The sequence below is a fragment of the Lepidochelys kempii genome, chromosome 1 (assembly GCF_965140265.1).
Source record: "Lepidochelys kempii isolate rLepKem1 chromosome 1, rLepKem1.hap2, whole genome shotgun sequence".
Taxonomy (NCBI): domain Eukaryota; kingdom Metazoa; phylum Chordata; order Testudines; family Cheloniidae; genus Lepidochelys; species Lepidochelys kempii.
Window position 1 is genome coordinate 141,280,666 of NC_133256.1, and position 20,050 is coordinate 141,300,715.

Sequence of the window (20,050 nt, forward strand, 5' to 3'; positions counted from 1 at the left end):
CTCCATGCAGGCAGATTTGAGCCACACTGGACTTCCGGATGCTTACATGGGTCTGTCCACATAAAGCTTGGTGGACGTTTGAGGCCATTTACAATGTCACACCAATAGAAAATATAACCACGGAACAATGTTTAAATTCTTAAAATTAACTAATTGATTTTTTTTTCTGTATATAGTTCCGTTTTTCCTGAAGGAAGTCAATGTGTGGCAGGGTGCTGGTTGAGAAGCCCCTAATCAGCTCCTGCCACTCCAGCCCCAAACAAGGGGAATGGATTGGGGCGGGGTGAATAGCCCTGTGCCTACCTGGTAACTGGCAGCACCCGCCAGTCTTATTAGCCCGGAGCTATAAAGGCTTGGAGGAAGCCAGAGAAGTGGGGAGAGGGAAAGAAAAAGCTCAGGCACAGAAGGAAGTGGTAGCCTCCGAGTCTGTTGCTGGCTAGCCCTGTTGTAGGCAAAATAGCTGTGAAGCCTGTATATAGTTGGGAACTGGTGGTGGGAAGCCTCTGGAGAATAAAGAGCATGGATGTTCCAACCAGACTGAAGTATCCCTGACTCATTGAAGAGGGAGGCTTGGGGCCAAATATCCAGAGATGAAGTATGAACCGTGTTACACAGTGCAATACATCATCGTACACAAATACCACAGGATGGTTACAGGTAGGGTTGTCAATTTTGGTCGGATGTATTCCTGGAGATTTCATTACATGACATAATCTTTAGGAGACTCCAGGCCAATCCTGGAGGGTTGGCAACCATAATTACAGATCACTTTGCATATGGGGTTAGATTTAAAACAGTACCTAATGCACAGTCATCTTCTTCTTTCATATGGCTACGGTAGGTAGCAACAACTACAAAATAATATCTGGCTGGCTATCAAACTGCTGCAGCAGTGAGCTGGTGAATGTCCTTCAGGCCCCTGCCAAAGAAACAAAGGGGACATTCAAATATGTTGTGCTCTATCATTTGTGCCTGGTGACCACAGTCACATACAGGTGTTTTCCTCATTTTACATTTAAAGAGGGTTTGTCCACATCTCCAATGAGATGTCCTGATGCAATTCAATATGCACCAGTCTTTCCGATATAAATCAACACCCGGTGGTTCCTCTCAGGATCAGTGACAAAGTTTTGTTTTGAGCGGTCAAAGTGCTGCATTTGACTGTCCATTTAGCCTCAGCATCAAAGTTGGGTGAAAGGATCTTGATATGGTTCCATAGAGGGTTGCGGGATTTTAATCTAGTCTTTGGCGGGTTCTGCAGGTCATGGTGCAGTGGGATCCTCATTTTTGCATTGACATGATTAAGAAAGTGAGATATCTCAGCAGCTCTTCTAATCTATGGAGGCTGGATGTGCAATAAAACTGGGAGCCAGTCAACTGGAGTAGATTTGAGCATCCCGACACTGTGCACATAGCATTATTGAATTGAGTGTCAAGGAGTTTAGTGTGACTGCTATGAGACCACACTGGTGCATAATATTCAGCTGCAGAATATACCAAGGCAATTGTTGCAGTTTGTAAGGTCCATGGTCTGGAGCCCCATGATGTTTCGGCCAATTTTCTGAGAAGCGCGAACATACCAATGTCATCAGTTGGCCACTGGACGTCATTGTACCGACCTCCCAGTGAACATAGCAATGATTATACTTCCTCAAACCGCCCTTTCCAGGACCAAAAAGGTCAGTCCTCCGATATACCAACTGAATGTAGAAGGGATGTCCAGGGAAAAGTGGATCACCTCTTGAGGACCCTCAAAGACCATCACATTGACATTGTGGCCCTCCAAGAACCACATGTGAAAGAAAAAGATAAAGCTGTCAGACATAAAATCTATGGCTAAAGCAAAATTGCTGCTGTCAATCATCCAAAACATGGGCTAGCAGTGTACATACGAAATGAATTAGAAGATGTGGAAGTTTTGGAAGAATCATTGACCAGTGGAAGAGAGATCAACATGGTTAGAATTAGGGACATCATTATAGTAAACATATACAAGCCACCTCACATCATGTGGCCTGATCCCATCTTACCTTCCTTTCCTCATCTGGCCATCTACATAGGTGACTTTAACAGCCATCAGAAAGACTGGGGATTCTGCTTAAATGAGACAGCCAGGGAGCAGATCACAGAATGGGCCTCCCTTGAAAACCTCCACCTGCTCTATGATCCAAAGCAATCTGGATCTTTTTGGTCTGCGAGGTGGATAACGGATCACAACGCTGACCTGTAATAGTGCAGGTGTTCCACTGACCACAACAAGAAAGCACAGTAATAAGGGCCTTATAAAACATTTATGTGATGATGTACATTGACACAGTGTTTCATATTCAGAGGAAGAGAAAAATTATCACAAAGACAGAACCACCTGGACAAGACAAACAAGGTGAATTTGAAAGAGAGAGGGTGTGGGGACTGTTGATGATAAGAAAAAATTGTGTGGACAGATGGGTTTCAAGGAGAAATTGAAACAGTGGGAGAGAAGCTGCCTGGAGAATGAAGACAGGAAGAAGTTTCCAGAAGTAGGAGCCATTATTTAAGCAAGCACAGAGTAGAAGTGGGGAAAAGACCATTTCCTTGCCAGTTTTTAAAATCAGATTGTCAGTGCATTTGGCTAAGTGCAAAACAACCTGCAATCAATTCACCTTACTCACTTCTTTCTACAGCTATACATAACATTACTGTAGGAGCTGGGGCCAAATCTTTGTTCATACAAGTAGTTTTATTGACATCAATAGGGATATTCATGTGAACAAAGCATGCATGACTTGGCCAGCAGCAAGGATCACAAAATGTGTATCCAAAATTAAATCAGCGGCATGCTGATTTCACCGCTGGACTGTTATTTTGCTCTTTCACTGTTATTTCAGCCCATTTAAATGAGTGACATGTGTCAGTATGTCTGACAACACTAAAATAAGTGTATTTTTCCAAACAATGGGATAGAAGTGCAGTTATAAACTAAAGCTGCACATCACTATTGGTAAAAGCAAGATTTCAAATATTAGTTCAGGCATTTCAAAACCAACATTTTTGGACCCTGACACTCAGCTTTTTCATATCAGCACAGCTCTATTGCCTTTAATGCAGCTACATTAATTGACACCAGTTGAGGATCAGGCAACATATGCATATTATGCTTCCTTGTAAATTAAAATTAAATACGTACACATTAATAGGGTAAATGGAACTATGCCAGTTTGTACCAACTGAGGATGTGGCACATTATGTTGCTAGATGTAAGGACAAGATCATTGACAACACAGCAAAATCCTCAAGATCATCCTGGATCATCTCTTTATCCCTTTCCCTTTACATAATTTTAAATTTCTATTGCACTTAATCCTATACTAAAAAAGGTTTAGCACAAACGGCATCTTTACATTTTGAGTTTTCTCAATTGTCTCTTATGCGATTTAATTTCCTTTTTTCTTTTTTTTCTTGCACCTCTTCTGATTAAGTTCTGTAAATGCCATGGGACCCAGATTGTTCTCAACTTGTTCATAAAATGGACACAGCACGTAATGTACAATTTTTAAAAAAAGCACTGGTTGTGAAACCACACAATTCTTTGTGCACAGAGGTCTTTCTTTGCCTCTTCAGCCAGCATGAGCTATTTAAGTTTACCCATCTTTTTTTTTGGTTGTCGTAAAGATAGTCTTACTGGTAAATCCTGAAGACTCAAGAATAATGATCATAATTTGAAAAACTGCTATTGTAGGAAACACTATCTCAAAGTTAAACCAATCTGATGGTGTCCAGTTTGCAAATTAATTCCAGTTCTGCAGTTTCTCTTTGGAGTCTGTTTTTGAAGTTTTTTTTGTTGAAAAATTGCCACTTAAATTAATATTTACTAAGATCACTTAAAGTCAAGGATTGTCCCTCTTAACCAAAGCATTCACTGTTTATAGAAACAGGCAGGATTAAGGGCCTGGGGAAGAACCCACCATAATTCCAGCGCTTTCCAATGCTAAATCCCTATACTCTTCCTAACATCATTGCAGGGGGACTGACATGATCAAGTCAACTGTCAAAGAATATGACTTTAACTGTTACATTTTGTATGGACTGAAGAGAGACCAGAGAGGATAACACTGTAGTAGTCAAAGCTGGATGTAATGAGAGTCTGAATAAGAGATTTGGATGTGGGAATGGAAAAAAAAAAGACAGAACCTGGAGATGTTGAAGAAGAAGAAACAACACTAGGATCTGGATATGGCCTGTATGGGTAGGCAAAGGAATAGGAAGAAAAAATAAACTAAAGATCACAGGCCTGAGTGATGAGAAGGATGGTGTTTGTGTCTGAGACTTTCAATGCTGTCTTAAGATATTTGGACATTCAATTCTCATTAGAATTAATATGAATTGGACATCTAAGCCCTCTGGATGACTTTGAAAATACTGCTATCCATTAGAAAGTGAAGGAGAAAAGTAGAGATATAGTGGTCTCCCTCACTTTCTTGAGGCCAGCAATAAAAGAATATATACACATATGAAATCTCAGCCTATCTAATTAGATTGTAAAGCTCTTTGGGGCAAGGACCATATTTTTCTTGTTCAATGCCTAACACAAAAGGGTACTATGGTAATACAAATAAATAATAATAATAATAATGATTAATAATAATATCATCTATAAAATCTGGGTGTCATTCAGCCAGCAGGTCAGTGTTTTTTCATTTGCAGCCCAAAAGCAACACTACATGTACTATTATTAATAGTCATTTAACAATGTGAAGTGTCCACAAAAGTCTTACTAGAATTCAAGTGCCTCACAGTTGTAAATGGATGAGAAATACATTTCTGACTCATGAATAAATCCCCCTGCCTTGTCAGCTGAGCACTGGTCATCCTATACTTATCAGGTTGACTATTCATATGAATTAAAGTTGAATGCCTCCTATGGGAATTATAAACTGTTCGTCAGAAGTCCTTTCCTGCCACAGCATTCAGATGAATGTTCTTGGAATTTCTCAGATCATGCTTTAAAAATGTAAGCAGTATTTCGTTTCCTTACTACTCCCTCCTCTTCTGAACCTGCATTTCACAATTTAATAACTTGTTTGCAGTGGAGAAAAAAGCAGATAGCTATATTTATAACAGTGAGTAGCTGGTACATTTAAACAGCATGTGTGACAAAACATCTATACTTGAATTCGTATTCTCCATTAGCCTTGCCAGCAAATATAATCTCTTCCAACCTAGAATAACATTCATTACATGACATTATCACTTTTGCCTTGGGACCTGCGCAAGCTATAACACGTTTCCACTGAGGATAGGCAAACTGGTTTGAATAATATATTCCTTTTAGTCCCACATACTATATATATATATATGACATTAAAAAACCCACCAAATACCTCACCACATTAAAAGATTGTTAAGGTCACAAAGTTAAGCCATCAAAAATTAGAAAATGCCACAGACAAGGCTGCCTGTGCAAATTAATTTGTCCCCCTTGTGTAGGTGCATTGTGACACAGTCTTTACTTGATCATGTATTTTTTCCTAATGACCCGATCACATTTGTGAATGGGTAATCATTCAATAGTTCTCTTTCCCTTATCATTGTGTGTGTGGCCCCAGGTCTTATTTAATGCATAGCATGCGAACCTTGCATTGAATACAAAACTATTAATTTCCTCATGGGCACTTCTGTGGTACTCAAATTGCAGTATCTGAGTGCTTCACAAATATTTACTAATTTATCTTCACAAAATCCCTGTCAGATTAGATGGTATCATTATTCCAGTTTTACAGCTGGGGTATTGAGACACACAGAGGTAAAGAGTAAAACTATCAAAAGTGGGGACCACTTGAAAAAAAGTGGAATCTGATTTTCCAGACTATTCAGTATTTTATAACACTTCAAAGCACAGCTCCTATTGTCTTCAGCAACATTTGTGAGAACTCAGGACTTCTGCCTATCAAGCCACAGATGTTTCGTGTTGGGTGTACAGAAAATGGGGAAAACACAATTAGTAACCATCTACAAAAATGGTGGTTTAAGTGACTTATCCAGCAGCACCTAAGAACTTTGTGGCACAGACAGTGATAGAATCCAGTTCCCCAGGATGGCATTCAACTGCCTCACCCATGCAACGCTCCCTTCTCTTCTGGAAATTCTCTACCTCATTCACAACACACCTTCCAACTTCTGCAACAAATGAGGAGTCTTAATGACAATGTCTCCTCCTCCACTACACAATCCTGATTTCTCCCCAGAGGAGGCCCAGACTGTGCACTAAATGAGGCGGGGTCCTAAGGAAAAACCAGCATGTGATCATGTAACTAAAGATGGGTCACAACGCATACACACAAGGTGACCAAATTAAAGTTGCACAGGCAACCTTAATTCTGACATTTCCTAACTGTTGAGTGCTTGACTTTGCAACTTTCACTGTGTTCTTTTAATGTAGCTTGTTCACGTGACATTTCTTAGGTTTTTCAAAATCAGAAACCCATCGTGTTGGAACCTTTATATCCCTCTGTCACTTGGTCTAAGTAAGTAACTGACAGCAGTAATAGGCTATTATGCTCGATGTCAGAGGTCCCAAGAGTGTGGGGCGCACCCACTACGGCAGTGTGGAGGAATGTTCAGGGGATGTGCCTGGGCCTGGGCCAGTCCCCATGGGGGCGGGGAGGTAGGGCTGCCAGGCGTCCAGTTTTCAACCAGAATGTCTGGTCAAAAAGGGACCCTGGCATGCCAGGCCATTAAAAGTCCAGTCGGCAGTACAGCGGAGGTTCGGGGCTAAGGCAGGCTCCCTGCCTGCTCTAGCTCTGTACAGCTCCTGGAAGCAGCTGCCAGGAACCTGTACCCCTAGACGCATGGGCAGGAAGGGAGGCTCTGTGTACTAACCCTGCCTTGAGGTTTGGCTCCACAGCTCCCATTGTCCAGGAACAATGACCAATGGGAGCCGTGGGGATGGTGCCTGCTGGTGCGGGTGGCATGCAGAGCCTCCCTGGCTGCCTATGAGTCATGGAGCTACAGGGACCTGGAGGCTGCTTCCCAGGAGCCACGGTAAGTGTCACTGGGACCCCACATCCCAACCTGCTGACCCAGCTCAGAGTCCCCACCTGCACCCAAACTCCCTCCTGGATCCCACACCACCCAACACCTTGCCCCAGCCACCTCCTGCACCCCAAATCTCTCATCCCAGGCCCTACCCCAGAGCCCAAACCCCCAACCTGAGCCTTCCGCCCCACACCGCATCCCCACTCCAGAGCCCAAACCCTCAGCCGGAGTGCCTGGACTCGTACTCGTCCCCATCCCTGTGCTAGCCGCCAGCCTTGGCTGCTGGCCATGGCTCTATTCCCGGCCCAGGGCTAACGCTGGGGACAAGGCCAGTAGTGGAGCTGCACCTGGCTGTGGGCCAGACTGCTGGCCCCATTGCAGCCCGGCTGTGGATCTGCTTCCACCCCCAGTCTCAGCGCCTGGCTGCAGCCCCGCTCCTAGCCCTAGGTCCACCCCCAGCTGCGGCCCCAACCTGGGCCGCCTTACCCTGTCTCTTCCCCCCCTCCCCCCGAGCTGCTGCCCTGCACCCAGCTCCGGGGAGGGGGGTGGGGTGCAGAAGGGGTAAAGGGGGGTGTGACCCTCAAAAGTTGGGGACGGCTTCTCTACATTGTGCAGCCACAAGAAGAGGATGAGACATGTACTTTGCCAGTGGGCTTCATAGCTGATAGTAAAGAAACAGATTTCAGAGTAACAGCCGTGTTAGTCTGTATTTGCAAAAAGAAAAGGAGTGCTTGTGGCACCTTAGAGACTAACCAATTTATTTGAGCATGAGCTTTCGTGAGCTACAGCTCACTGCATCCGATGAAGTGAGCTGTAGCTCACGAAAGCTTATGCTCAAATAAATTGGTTAGTCTCTAAGGTGCCACAAGTACTCCTTTTCTTTTTAGTAAAGAAACAGAGACCCAGAACTCCCCAGTTCAGTTCCAAGATCTGTAGGGAAGTGTTCTCTAGTGGTTATAAACCCTACTGCTCCTCTCTTCCTGCAGCCTATCCCTGCTCTCCTGTTCTCCTATCTCCCTGCCACTGCCACCCTTGGCTCCTGCCCTCCTTCTCCTCTATGCCTTTCTACCTCTTACTGCTCTCCCCCTCTGCACCTATATACCCCCACATCCCTCTCCTTTAGCTCCTGCAACCCGTTTTCCCCCTCTGCTCTTGTCCCCCATTCCCTCCCAATCCCATTTCTCATCCCTCTGTTTCAATTCAGCTATTTTTGGGTCATGTAGGCACAGAAATTTCAAATAAGAACATAGGAGGATCCCTAAAATATCTGATTGACCAAATTTTGAGCAAGTGAAAAAAGATGGTGATGAATGGGTGTGATATAATTCAATCCTAGTTACAATTCAGCTGTAATTTGCTGCCAGGGACTGCTAATAAAGATAATATTTACTCATATGCTCATATACATACCCTGTTCCACTGGGTGGCACTAGTTGATGTGTCTGCAGGAATTGGGTGTATCAGTTGGAGGTATTTTGACCTTCTTTTTCACTTTGTTTCTGATCTTTTTCTGGGTGCCTGCAACAGCATCTGACTGGTATCCTTTACATGGTGCCTTCAAATACCAGCGGGTCTGAGCACAATGGTGTCACATTACCTATAAGAACAATTTACACAATAGGTTACACATAGCTCTGAAAGCCAACAACACAGTCGAGATATTGAAGAACTCCTATTGCGAAGCACTATGGAGTGCAATTTACTGGGGAAAGGAAACAAGGGAAAATAAATAATCAATAAGGCAAAGGGAACATCGGATTACTAACCAAACAATAATCGACAGTTTGCACACCTCTCACAGTCACAGCCAATCTTACCAGTTCTCAGAGTCACTAATATCTTAGGTTTCAGAGTAACAGCCGTGTTAGTCTGTATTCGCAAAAAGAAAAGGAGTACTTGTGGCACCTTAGAGACTAACCAATTTATTTGAGCATGAGCTTTCGTGAGCTACAGCTCACTTCATTGGATATTCTTTTTACTAATATCTTAGACTGTGAAACGGGTTAGTTTACCTGCTAGTATCTACACATACCACAGGTCTATGAGCTCGGTGTTCCTTTGGGCTATGTACTGGCAGATGGATTTAACTGGACATGCAGCCAATTCTGTTCAGTTGTGCGTGGGTTCTCATACCTCACTCATCACTGTAGTATCTGAGCACAGTAATGCATCATGTGACATAAGTGACATCTGTCCTATGTTGGTTCGCTCATCCTCCCCCCAGAGCAAAAGGAGTGTGCAGTGGACTGTTTTATTTTTGAATTTTTAATGATACTAATTATATATGTATTAGTATATACATATACTATATGTGTATAAGTATTATTTGAAAAACTGTCTAATCAAGTTTAAGTTCTCCATATTTATTTTCAAGGTGCTCAGTGGCCTGGGGCCAAGATACATAAAAGACGACTAAAACTACGTACATGCACACACACACAATGTTGCTATATGTTTATGGTACAGAAGGCCAGGTTAAAGAAATGTGCCTTGCACTTAGAGCAGAAGCTAATGAGGTTTGTGGTAGTCCTTTGTTCCTGGGAGAGTTCATTCCACAGTCTTGGGCCAGCCCATGAGAAAAATGTCTCCTGCACAGAGGAGTTTACCCATATTGTAGGAAGTTTCACTGTACCAGAAATGTGGAATTATCAACCAGGGTCTTCATCCCAGAGCTTTAATCATCTTTTAGATTCCCCGGGCCATTGAGACCCTTGCACTTGATTCGATATGATGTGGGAAGCCGTTGTAGAGAGTGGAGGACAGGTTTGATGTGTTCACAGTATCAATCCTGTCTTGCCGAGGCACGAGCTGCATCAGTTTTCATTTCCTAAGCACAGGCACACCACATTGCTGTAAACCATCTGAGAAGGGATAAAGGCACGAATAACTGCAACCAGGTTTTACTGTTTCGTTGTGTTCTTGTCACGGTTACTGGCCTAACTACACTTCTAACACCCGCAGGCTTTCCAAGTGCACAATCTCTAAGCATCAGGCCATCACCTCTTTCTTGGGATGGAAACTCGCATATCTCTGACTCTCAGTCTAGGCTTAAGTTGCAGTCCCCTTGTAGCAGGGTGACTACCCTGCTCCTGCCCTGAAGGGGTTAAAGCAGCCCAGGAGAGGGCTGTGGCATGGGAAAAGCAGGCTGATTGGGAAAGCAGCCACAGCTGTGGCCAGCTTAATCAGGGTCCAGCTGGCTCTTATAAGAGGGCTGTGGGCCAGAAGTGAGGAAACACTCTCTCTAGCTTCCTAGAGAGAGAAGGACCTTGCTGCCTGGGAAACTAAGAAGGGTACCTAGGGTGGAGCAGTGCTGGGGAAGGGCAGAGGGAGCTGGGGAGCTCCAGCTGAGCAAACCCCCAGGCTGCAGGCCTAGTGAAAGGCCTATGAAAGGATACTGGGGCTGCAGAGGGGCAGCCTAGAGATAGGCAGCTGGTCTACCCCCCTTGCCGATGATGAGTGGTTCATAGACTGCAGTCTGCCCCAGGGAGCGGGGGCTAGATGGTGACTGGCCACTGAGGCAAGGTGAGGGTAGACAGTTGGGGGATTGCCGGGTGGGGAGACTCGGCTTGTGGGTTACTGCTGGGGCGGAATCCTGACGAGGAGGGCACCGGGGTCTGGGAGGGACATGGGGGCCAGTGGCAGGCGAGACACTAGCCTGCAGAGGGTGCTCCTGGCCGGAAGAGCTAATTCCCAGGATGACTGAAAGGAGGTGCCGCACTGGTGAGTCGTTGCTCTGCCACACCCCTATATATCTGCTGTAATCCTTTTAGCAGGCTTGACTGAGGCTCAGACTCCGCAGGTCATTCCCCTCCAGCCACTGACAACGGCAATCAGTGACTAAACAACTTCCTTAAGGCAAAGTGTCTTTTATTTAGAAGAAAAGCCTTTCCAAGAAAACAGATCTTCAAAACTATACACCAGGGAATATATGGTACTCTTCCCTCTCAGTCACTAGTGGATAAATGCCTGAGCATGATGTTAGAGTCCAGACTGTGCTTCTGTAGGTGCCATTTTTCAGTTAAGACCTAAAACCACAGATCTGATGCCTTGTGCCTGCTAAGATCCTCATCAAGGAGGCTAACCTGAAGACCCAGCTAAATTCCAACTTTGACTTGGAAATATTGTCCAAATGAAGGCTCCAATTCAGCAAAGCACTTTAGCACATCCTTAACTTTAAGGATGTGCTAAAATGCCTTGCAGAATCAGGGCCTTAAAAATCAATCAAATGCTTCAGGTCGCTCTTCCCCAGAGACCACAATTTATGTAGTCTGGGAAAAGTGCTGTGAGGCAGGAAGAAAAGGTTACCCTTTGGAGCAACATAGCTTGTCCTAAAAGTATATAGAATATATATATTACATATAGAAGAGTGCTGGGTGCTTTACAGTACAAACAGAAAGACGTGCTCCTAATCCAAGGAGTTTAATCTCTTATTTTAGGTATGACCCAACAAGTGGGTGGGTGGAGAGGATAGAGGTCAGAGGATTATGGTGACAGCAATGAAGTCTTAGAATACTTGGAATAAGCTATTGTGCTGGTTCAATTATAAGTCTGATTGTGCTATCAAGGCACTTCACTAGTAGCTTGCATTTCAAGCCGCCTTCCATTCCAACTGAATGATCCACTTTGGGTGTTAACATTCAAAATTCGAAACATTCGAACTAAACACAAAAGTTCTTCTGAAAATTGTAAAACACTCTGTCATAAGAAGGTCTCACTATAAAATCTAATAAGCATGAATTATAGTTGGTAACTTTAAAATTAAGTTTGTTCTAAATTAGAGGGTTGAATAAAAATGTATGTCAGAGTGTGCTGAGCATCTCTTCAATCATAAAAGTGCCATCATTTTTTGTCCAATTAAGTCAGCATAACAATGGAAGGGTTCTTCATCAGTTATTCAGCTTGTAAAAACAACCTACACAAGCTGGGGAATATCTGCAGAAATCAGAAGGTCACAGAAAAACAAACCCTTAAAAAGGAAGAAAACTTGATTACTATAGTCAAACGTCTTCTCCTAGCTACAAAACTTAATCATACACATTGCAATCAGGGCATTGCTATATAACAGCACTGACAGAGGCATTGCAAGCCAGTGTCAGTTGGAGCATCCTTGAACAACTGAATTCAGTGGGATTACCCACAAGCACATTCCTAGGATCAGCAACATAGTGGGACAGCCAGAGATGTACCAATGCTGAGATCCACAATGAAACTACAAACTTTCACTTGCTCCAAAGAGAATTTCTCATCAAATTTATTTTTAAATGCATTTTGACCCATTGTTAAGAGGAAGACTGTTCAGACTTGGGAGGAGAAAAATCATATAGGAGCAGAAAACAGAGCTCCATTGAAAAATACAGCAGGTCAGCCCAGAACAGTTCCATTGCTAGTTACAATGGGATGCATTTCAGCTATTGGCACCTTTGTCCAGCAGTCACTGCCTACTAGAAGAACAAACATACATGCTCTAGAAAAGAGAAATAAACTAAAATTATGCTTCCGAGGACCTATGAAAAATACATACATGACCCACCTATATGGGAATGTAATAGAGGGTGCAGATGAATAGTCAGCCAAGCTCCTGTCACTCTATGATGAAAAGAATTAGGTCATCTGACTTGAAGGGGTTAGATGGAATATCATAGTGCCCAAAGGCTCTCCCCTGGGTTCTAAATTCTTTTAGCCTGCTCACAGTCTTTCACATTCTGTGATATCTAGGAATGTGAATCTGTTATAACTCACTTATCTTGGAAGAGAATCTGATTTTTTTTTTTTGGTTAAATCCACAGTGTGTCAAATGAAAGCCTGAGGGAAATTGTCTGCATTAATATATGCAACTGATAGCATCTTTTTGTCTTGTAGAAAGTGTTTTTTATCCCTTTGAAAAAGACCAGTAGGAAAGTGAGGTGAAGGGAGTATTTCTACTTTACCCAAACTGAGAATTTGATGAACAAATAGTGAAAGAAGAGACTGTCACATTAAATTGTTAACACTATTTCTTGAAGGCTCTTCACCAAATATAAATGACAATCCCAGAAGAAGAAATAATCCTATTTGGACCAATTGGCTGGTCCACGATGATTATTCCATTTCATGAGACTAGCTTACATCTATTCTTGGATAAGAGACAATTGGATTGACCATCCAAAAACCCTGAGGAGTTCAACATTCTTTAGCACAGTGGAATGAAAACTCTAATAAGCACAGGCTCATCAGAAGAAGACGATATAAAAAACTGTTCATGTTTTTGGTTAAGCAATCTCTCTAAGTCTAAAACTACAGGTATATTGGCCCCAGTCACACTGGCAAAAATCATGATTACTTTCTTTGTCTCTATAGGAACAACTGAATCACATTTTAGTTTCGTCCCTTGACGACGAAGAGTCTGTGAAATTCCAAGACATTCTAGTCAGCATGTCAATGACCTTAAACCTTGCATGTACTAGAGGCTGCTCTAAATTATGCTAGCTGGGTATGGTCCACAAAGGACCACTATACAAATTGAAAATTAGCAGAGTACAATAGACAGGTCAGGAGGCACTTGGCATAGAAGCTGGTTAGTTTGCTTTATGCTAGTTCAGAGTGCCCATTCTCTGGAATTCTCACCGGGCTGGATAAGGCCAGATTCTGCCATTTTGCACTACCTGAGTGGCACAGGGTGACGGGAACAGAGGGAGAGAATCTGTCTCAATTACTTTATAACTAATTTCCAAATGGCAAACCTACATTTTAAAATAAAAAGTAACGTATCTGCTGAATTAATAGAACATGGAAAGTCAACAATCTTCTTGTACTGGATACTAGTAGCAAACACAACCCTGTTTACTAAGGGGGGGAGGGAATATTCCAGGAAACTGCATACATAGACAGTATAAAAATTAACATAATGGTTAGGGTGATCATATGTCCTGTTTTGGCTGGGACAGTCCCCTTTTTCAGTCCTGTCATGGACATCTTCACTTTTTTGGTAAAAATCATCAGTTGGCGAAAGAAAATGGGACAAATCCCCACTTTTGCCAGAAAATGGGGCACACCTCCTTAACAGGATACAGAGTAACGTTTGGGGAGGGCAAGTAGCAATGCCAGCCCTGCATGGTGAGTCTCAGGTGAGTGGTGACACCAGGCGGCAGGGCTCAAGCAAGCAGCTCAGGCCAGCCCCATGCGGTGGCAGGGAGTTAGGTCCAGCCATGCACAGTGTCCTGTCTTCATTTTGAGGAAATATGGTTACCCTAATAATGCTTAAAGCATTAGGAGAGAAAGTGCAAACACATTAAAACATAAAAGCATAAAATCAAAACTTGCAAAAGTGATAGAAAAATTTGCAACAAAATGGAAACTTTTAAATAAACAAGACCTGTAGGTGTTAATGCAAAGTGGGTTTGAACATCATGGATCTTGAAAACACTGCATATCTTAAATTGGGAGTAGGCTGAATGACATTTTTATGTTGATTATTTGGGGGATTCCACCCATAACTGTAAAGTTACCTGACTTTTTAAAATTGTTGTTAAGGTCATCTTTGAATTATGGCCAGCAGAGTACAGAACCTTATTAGCATACATGGAAAGAAAATTAATTTGGCAAAGATTGTTTTCTCGTAAGTAGAGTTATAATACTCAGGAAACAGCCATTTAAAGGTTAGTGGGTCATTCTGCTTTTTGACCTCTGCAAATTTCTCATTAACATCAAGGACAGTTGAATAAAGGCAACATAGAACCTGAATGTTGCATATCACTGTATCTTTACTGCATCTGTAAAATACTCAGCACTAGTACTTTAAGACTGGATAGGATCCTGACGGCAATGGGCAAGAATCCACTGGTGATGGTTCATATTGGCACAAATGACACTGCATTGCAGGATCTCCCACAGATAGTAGATGATTTCAGGGTACCCAGAAGCATGCTGAAGAAGAATGCTCAAGCCATCTTCTGAGATCCTTTTTGTGCCTTAAGTGAAGGAAGGCAGAAGATCCTGGAAGGGAATCACTCGCTAGGTAAGTGGTTTAGAGTGAAGGGCTTTGGTTTAGTGGAACTTTGTTACACATTCTATGGGGAGAGGGTCAGTATAGTTTGGATGGTCTCCACCTTAGCAGAAGGGGGACCAATATCCTCCGACACGAGCTGACTAGAGTAGTCAGGAGGTGGTTGAACTAACTAATAGCCAAAGGAAAGGGTAAAAAGAGGGACGATATGAACAATCAGCACAAAATTAAGATCTTGATAACAACAAAATTTAATCAAGGAACCAAGGGACATGAAGAAAGGCAATTCTTTAATTGCCTATACACCAAAGCAAAGAGCCAGGGTAAACAACAAGAGAAATTGGAATTGCTCATTTGTGATCCTAAAGCGGTACTGCTGAAACCTGATGGGATGACTTGCACGACTGGAATGTTAAAATCAATGTTTATAAACTATTTAGGAAGGACTGAGGGGGCAAAAGAGGAGGGGGAGTAGCAGTCTATCAAAAATGGCATTGCCTGTTTCCAAGTCACTGATAACTCAGAAGAAAATGTTCTTGAATAGGATATTAATTGGTATCTGGTACAGACCACCATATCACATTAAAAAACAAAATGACAGCTTCTTATGTATTTTTCTTCAATGTGTAGGGAGAAAAAAGCTGTGTGATCATGGGGGACTTCAATTTGAGTGACATGCTGCAGGTCTCATGCTGCCAGTACATAAACATCCCTGGAATTTCTAAACATCATAGATGACAATTTCCTAACTCAAGTGTTGCCGCCACCATGGAGGAATTCTATATTAGACCTTGTCCTAACAGATTAAGAAGAACTGATCACAGAACTAAAAGCTAATGGTAGCTTAGGTACAAGTGAGAATGACTTGATCAAATCTATAATATGCAAGTAGAATAACATCCAGATCAGTAATTATATATATACACACCCACCCAATGCTTTAATAAGGCCAATTTCACAAAGCGAAAACTGAGGCTAATCAGCAGGGAGAAAAAATTTAATCATAAAAATGTGAATAATTGGGAATCATTTAAGAACACCTTACTCGATGGGCAAAAGGCCACAATCAAGGAAGAAGGCTGTGCTGATATTAAAAAAATGACCTGATTTACAGTAAGTGAAGACAGCTGTAAAAATATAAAAAAATTGATAGTAATGAATATAAATCAGGAACTAGGAATTGTAGAAAATTGATACAGAAAGCGAAGGGACATGAGGAAAAATCTATCACAAGTGAGTTAAGGACAATATAGAGAGTTTAAAATATATTGACGACAAAAAAAAATCCTATTGTATTGGTCCATTATTAAATGGAAGTGGTAGAATGATCAATAATAATGCAAAAAAGGCAGAAATGTTCAATAAATCATGTTCTGTTGGGGGGGGGGAGGGAAACAAATTACATTGCCTCATCACTCTTTCCATTCCACTGGGATGTTAAACAGAAGCTACTAAAAATAGTCTTTTTTTTAAATCAGCAGGTACAGATAGCTAGCATCCTAGAGTTTTAAAAGATCTGGCTGAGGAGCTCATTGGACTGTTGATGTTGATTGTCAATAAGTCTTGGAACACTGGGTAAGTTCCAGAACACAATCCAATGTCTGGAAGCTGAAGCTAGACAAATTCAGACTGCAAATGAGGCACAGATTTTTAATGGTCAGCATAATTAACCTTTGGAACAATTTACCAAGGGTCATGGTGGACTCTCCATCACTGACAATTTTAAAATCAAGATTGGATGTCTTTTCTAAAAGATCTACTCTAGGAATTATTTTGGGGAAATTCTATGGCCTGCGATATTCAGGAGGTCAGACCAGATTATCACAATGGTCCCTTTTGGCCTTAGAATCTATAATCTGTGATGCTATTAGATGATTAAGAGTCACAGTGAGTAGGACACAGATCTTCCACCCTTCCCTTTTTTTTTTTGAGCTATTGATCACTGCATTCCAGAGGGCTGTTAAAGACTCTTCTTTCACTCTGTGATTTGGAGAATCTCATAATGAAGAAATAGTTTTACAACAGCACCTCTACATGGCCAGACTCAAACTCATTCTGGTCTCCATTGGTCTGGACTTCCCCAGCATAGGATGCTTAACTCAGAAAGCACTACCTCAGTCCAGTTTCCAATTTTCCTGATGCTGGACTCTAGTTCTATGACATAGTGCAGAAGGAGATAGCATGCTACTAGCCTAATGAGGGACATAAAGATTAGGACCAGTACCATGATATGGCTGAAGAATCTAACTACTGATTTGTGGCTCTGTCTAGTCTTTGTCAGTGTCTAATGCTTCTTCAGCTGATATAAATTAGTACAGATCTTTGGAGTTCAGTGGAGTTACACTGATTTCCACACACTGAGGATCTGGCTCAGTAATTCAGATTTTTGCTTTCTGGCCAGATTATGACATTTTGTTTCAGTTAACTTTGAAGCCTCTGATTTATGGAGATTTAGCAATGCATTTCTTTACTTGCATATTATAAAATGAGCAGTAGCAGCAGGCACCTTTGTAGAGTAGACCACAAGAGCTTCTGGCACATGCAAATGAATTCAACAGGTTGTCACTAGTGACAGGGAATACAGAATGAATTCATCAGAGAAACAGAACAGGTCATTTAGAACAAAACAAAACAAACGCTGCCTCTGTTGCAAAACCACTTTGGAGATTCATTTACATAACCATTTAGTTTAATTCAAATGCTAGATTAATCTATGTGTTTGGACTACTTCCAATAGGGCTTATTTAATAATAGCTTAAAACATTTGCTTAAAAATAGTTACATAAAATATTTACTTAATGAAGAAATATGATGGCAATTTTAGGAGCTATTCACTCTAAAAAAACATTAGGACTGAAGGTATTTGAGTGGAGAGAAATGGAGAACACTGCTGTTCACGCCACCTGGCAGAAATGGCTGGGTTCAAAATCTAGGGGTTTCTCTTAATGATACAAAACAGAGTGGGCTCAAGAAGCAATCTGGGAAAACTTCAAACCACCCGTACTCACCTCTAAAAGGCAATACTATTCTACTCATTGAGCCTTTGTGTAACAAAAGAAAACTTTTAATAAAAAGGGATTCCTTTTGGAAAACACATCAAGCACAATTTGAAAGCATGTGACCATGAGCAAACACCCACCCCGGAGTACATGGGGCAGTGTCCTTTGCCTCAGTTTCTCTCCTTGCAGTGTGAAAGTCCCACAAATGTTCCTTTAACCTGTCACTGTCCTCTCCCCTCCACTGCACCCCACTCACAGTTGTCATCTTTTGTCAGCGACGGCCCAGAGTTCAGAGGCATGTTTACATGAGTTCACCTCCCACTTGGGGGAGGGGGGGCAGGCACTGAGCAATGCCTCCGCTCTTGCTGCGATCTCTGCAACTGACTCACAGTTGCTACCATTCCCTCCGCTGCTGCTAGCGCTGTCATTTACACTGAGGCCACTGGCCACCGCCGTTCATGCTGAGGTTCCACCACTTAACCCAGCTCTCAGTGAGATTTCAGCACCGAGTGGGGAACCTCGCAGCAGGCTGGGCAGTTTCTTTCACTGCAACGCTGTCCCACGCCAGATCTAGGGCTCGGCAGCTAGGTTCAGTTGAGGATGACGCCTTCAATCAGGGCAGGCTAAGTATAATCAGGATAACATTCCTTTACCCCTGCATTCAAATATTAGAGTGATTTGTAAACCAGCACCAGCCAAAATTGATCATTTTGGCAGAGCAGTTCCCTCTGCTGTGCACCTAGGCAGTGTGTGTTTAAGGGGACTGTTGCCCCCTTACTCACATTCAGTGGGGGTGTTTTGGTTGGCTAGCTCCCTGTACTAAAAGGGGAAGGGTCTATGGGAAATCAGGACCCTGAGACTGACAGTCCCCAGGAGCAATGGGGAGAGGCCAATGCTCCAGGTCAGCCTGAATGACAGGATGGGCAGGCTAATCAGGGAGTCAGGAGGCCAGGGAGGTCCCGTCCTCTGTGTGAGCTGGATTTGCCTAGTCAGACAGAGTGGGGCCAAGCTAAGGAGAAAGCAGGGGCCCAAGCTGAGCTGGGGAGCAGAGCTGTGCCAGATCCAGAGAGAGCAGACTTGCCCTGGGAGGAGAGCTGCAGCAACCAGAGCCAGAGGGGCCAGAAAAGCAGCCCAGGAAGCAGGTCAGTGCTGGGAGCAGAGTCACAGAAGCAGCCTTCAGAGCAGACCTGTCCTGGGAGCAGAGCTGCAACAACCAGAGCCAGAGGGGCCAGAGAAGCAGCCCAGGGAGCTGGAGGCAGAGTGGAGCTGGAGCAGTCTGGAGCTGGGTGCGGTGAGCAGCTGGGGAGACCGAGGGGGACCCTGGGCAGCGAGCCCAGCACAGGGAGATGCCTCAGCCAAGAGGCTCTGCAGGCCAGACTTGGATCGTAACCCCGACAGGGCGGGGGCGACACTGGGAAGAAGGGTCCTACCACTTAGAGCCTGAGAGCATGTGGCCATCACCAGAGCAAACGTCCAACCCACAGCATCCCCGTAGCACAGCCAGGGCCTGAGAAGGTGGCCTGGGGCTTACAAGGAACAGACTGTGAACTGCCCTGACATTCCAGAGACACTGTTTGTGATGTTCCCTGCCACAAAGCGGGTTGATGTGTTTCCTTGAACCTTTCCCGTTTTTCCTTATTCTTTTTTAAATTAATTGTTGATTAAATAACTTGCATTTGCTTTAACTTGTATGTAATGGTCAGTGGGTCAGAGAAGTGCCCAGTGCAGAGAGAGTACCCTGGAGTGGGGACACCCTAGCCCCTGTCCTAGGTGACCACAGGAGGGTTGGGGGTTGAGCCCCCCAGGAATCCTGGGCCCTGCCTTGTTGGGATTATGAGGGCTCTGCCAGACAGGAGAGTGGAAGGGGAGTCCTCAAGGACAGGGAGGCCACTGGGTAAAGGAAGTGGGAGCGAGGACTCAGATCCTTTTGCTAGCCCACTTCACCGGGGTAGTGCAGAAGCTCATTCTGCCTTGCTTACACCTAAAACAAATTGTATCGTCATGATCAGACTTTACCAAAGCAAAAATTATTGGCAAAACTTCCCCAATGTGAATC

At 43.2% G+C, this 20,050-nt stretch overlaps 1 long non-coding RNA gene across 2 annotated transcripts in view; it reads right to left on the reverse strand.

Annotated features, from left to right (window-relative positions):
- Positions 1-20,050, reverse strand: part of LOC140916159 (uncharacterized) — a 157,630-nt gene that overhangs the window by 93,023 nt on the left and 44,557 nt on the right. For both annotated transcript variants that reach the window (XR_012160445.1, XR_012160444.1), the window contains exon 2: positions 8,425-8,611. This is a non-coding gene — a long non-coding RNA (uncharacterized lncRNA). The remainder of the gene's footprint in view (positions 1-8,424; positions 8,612-20,050) is intronic.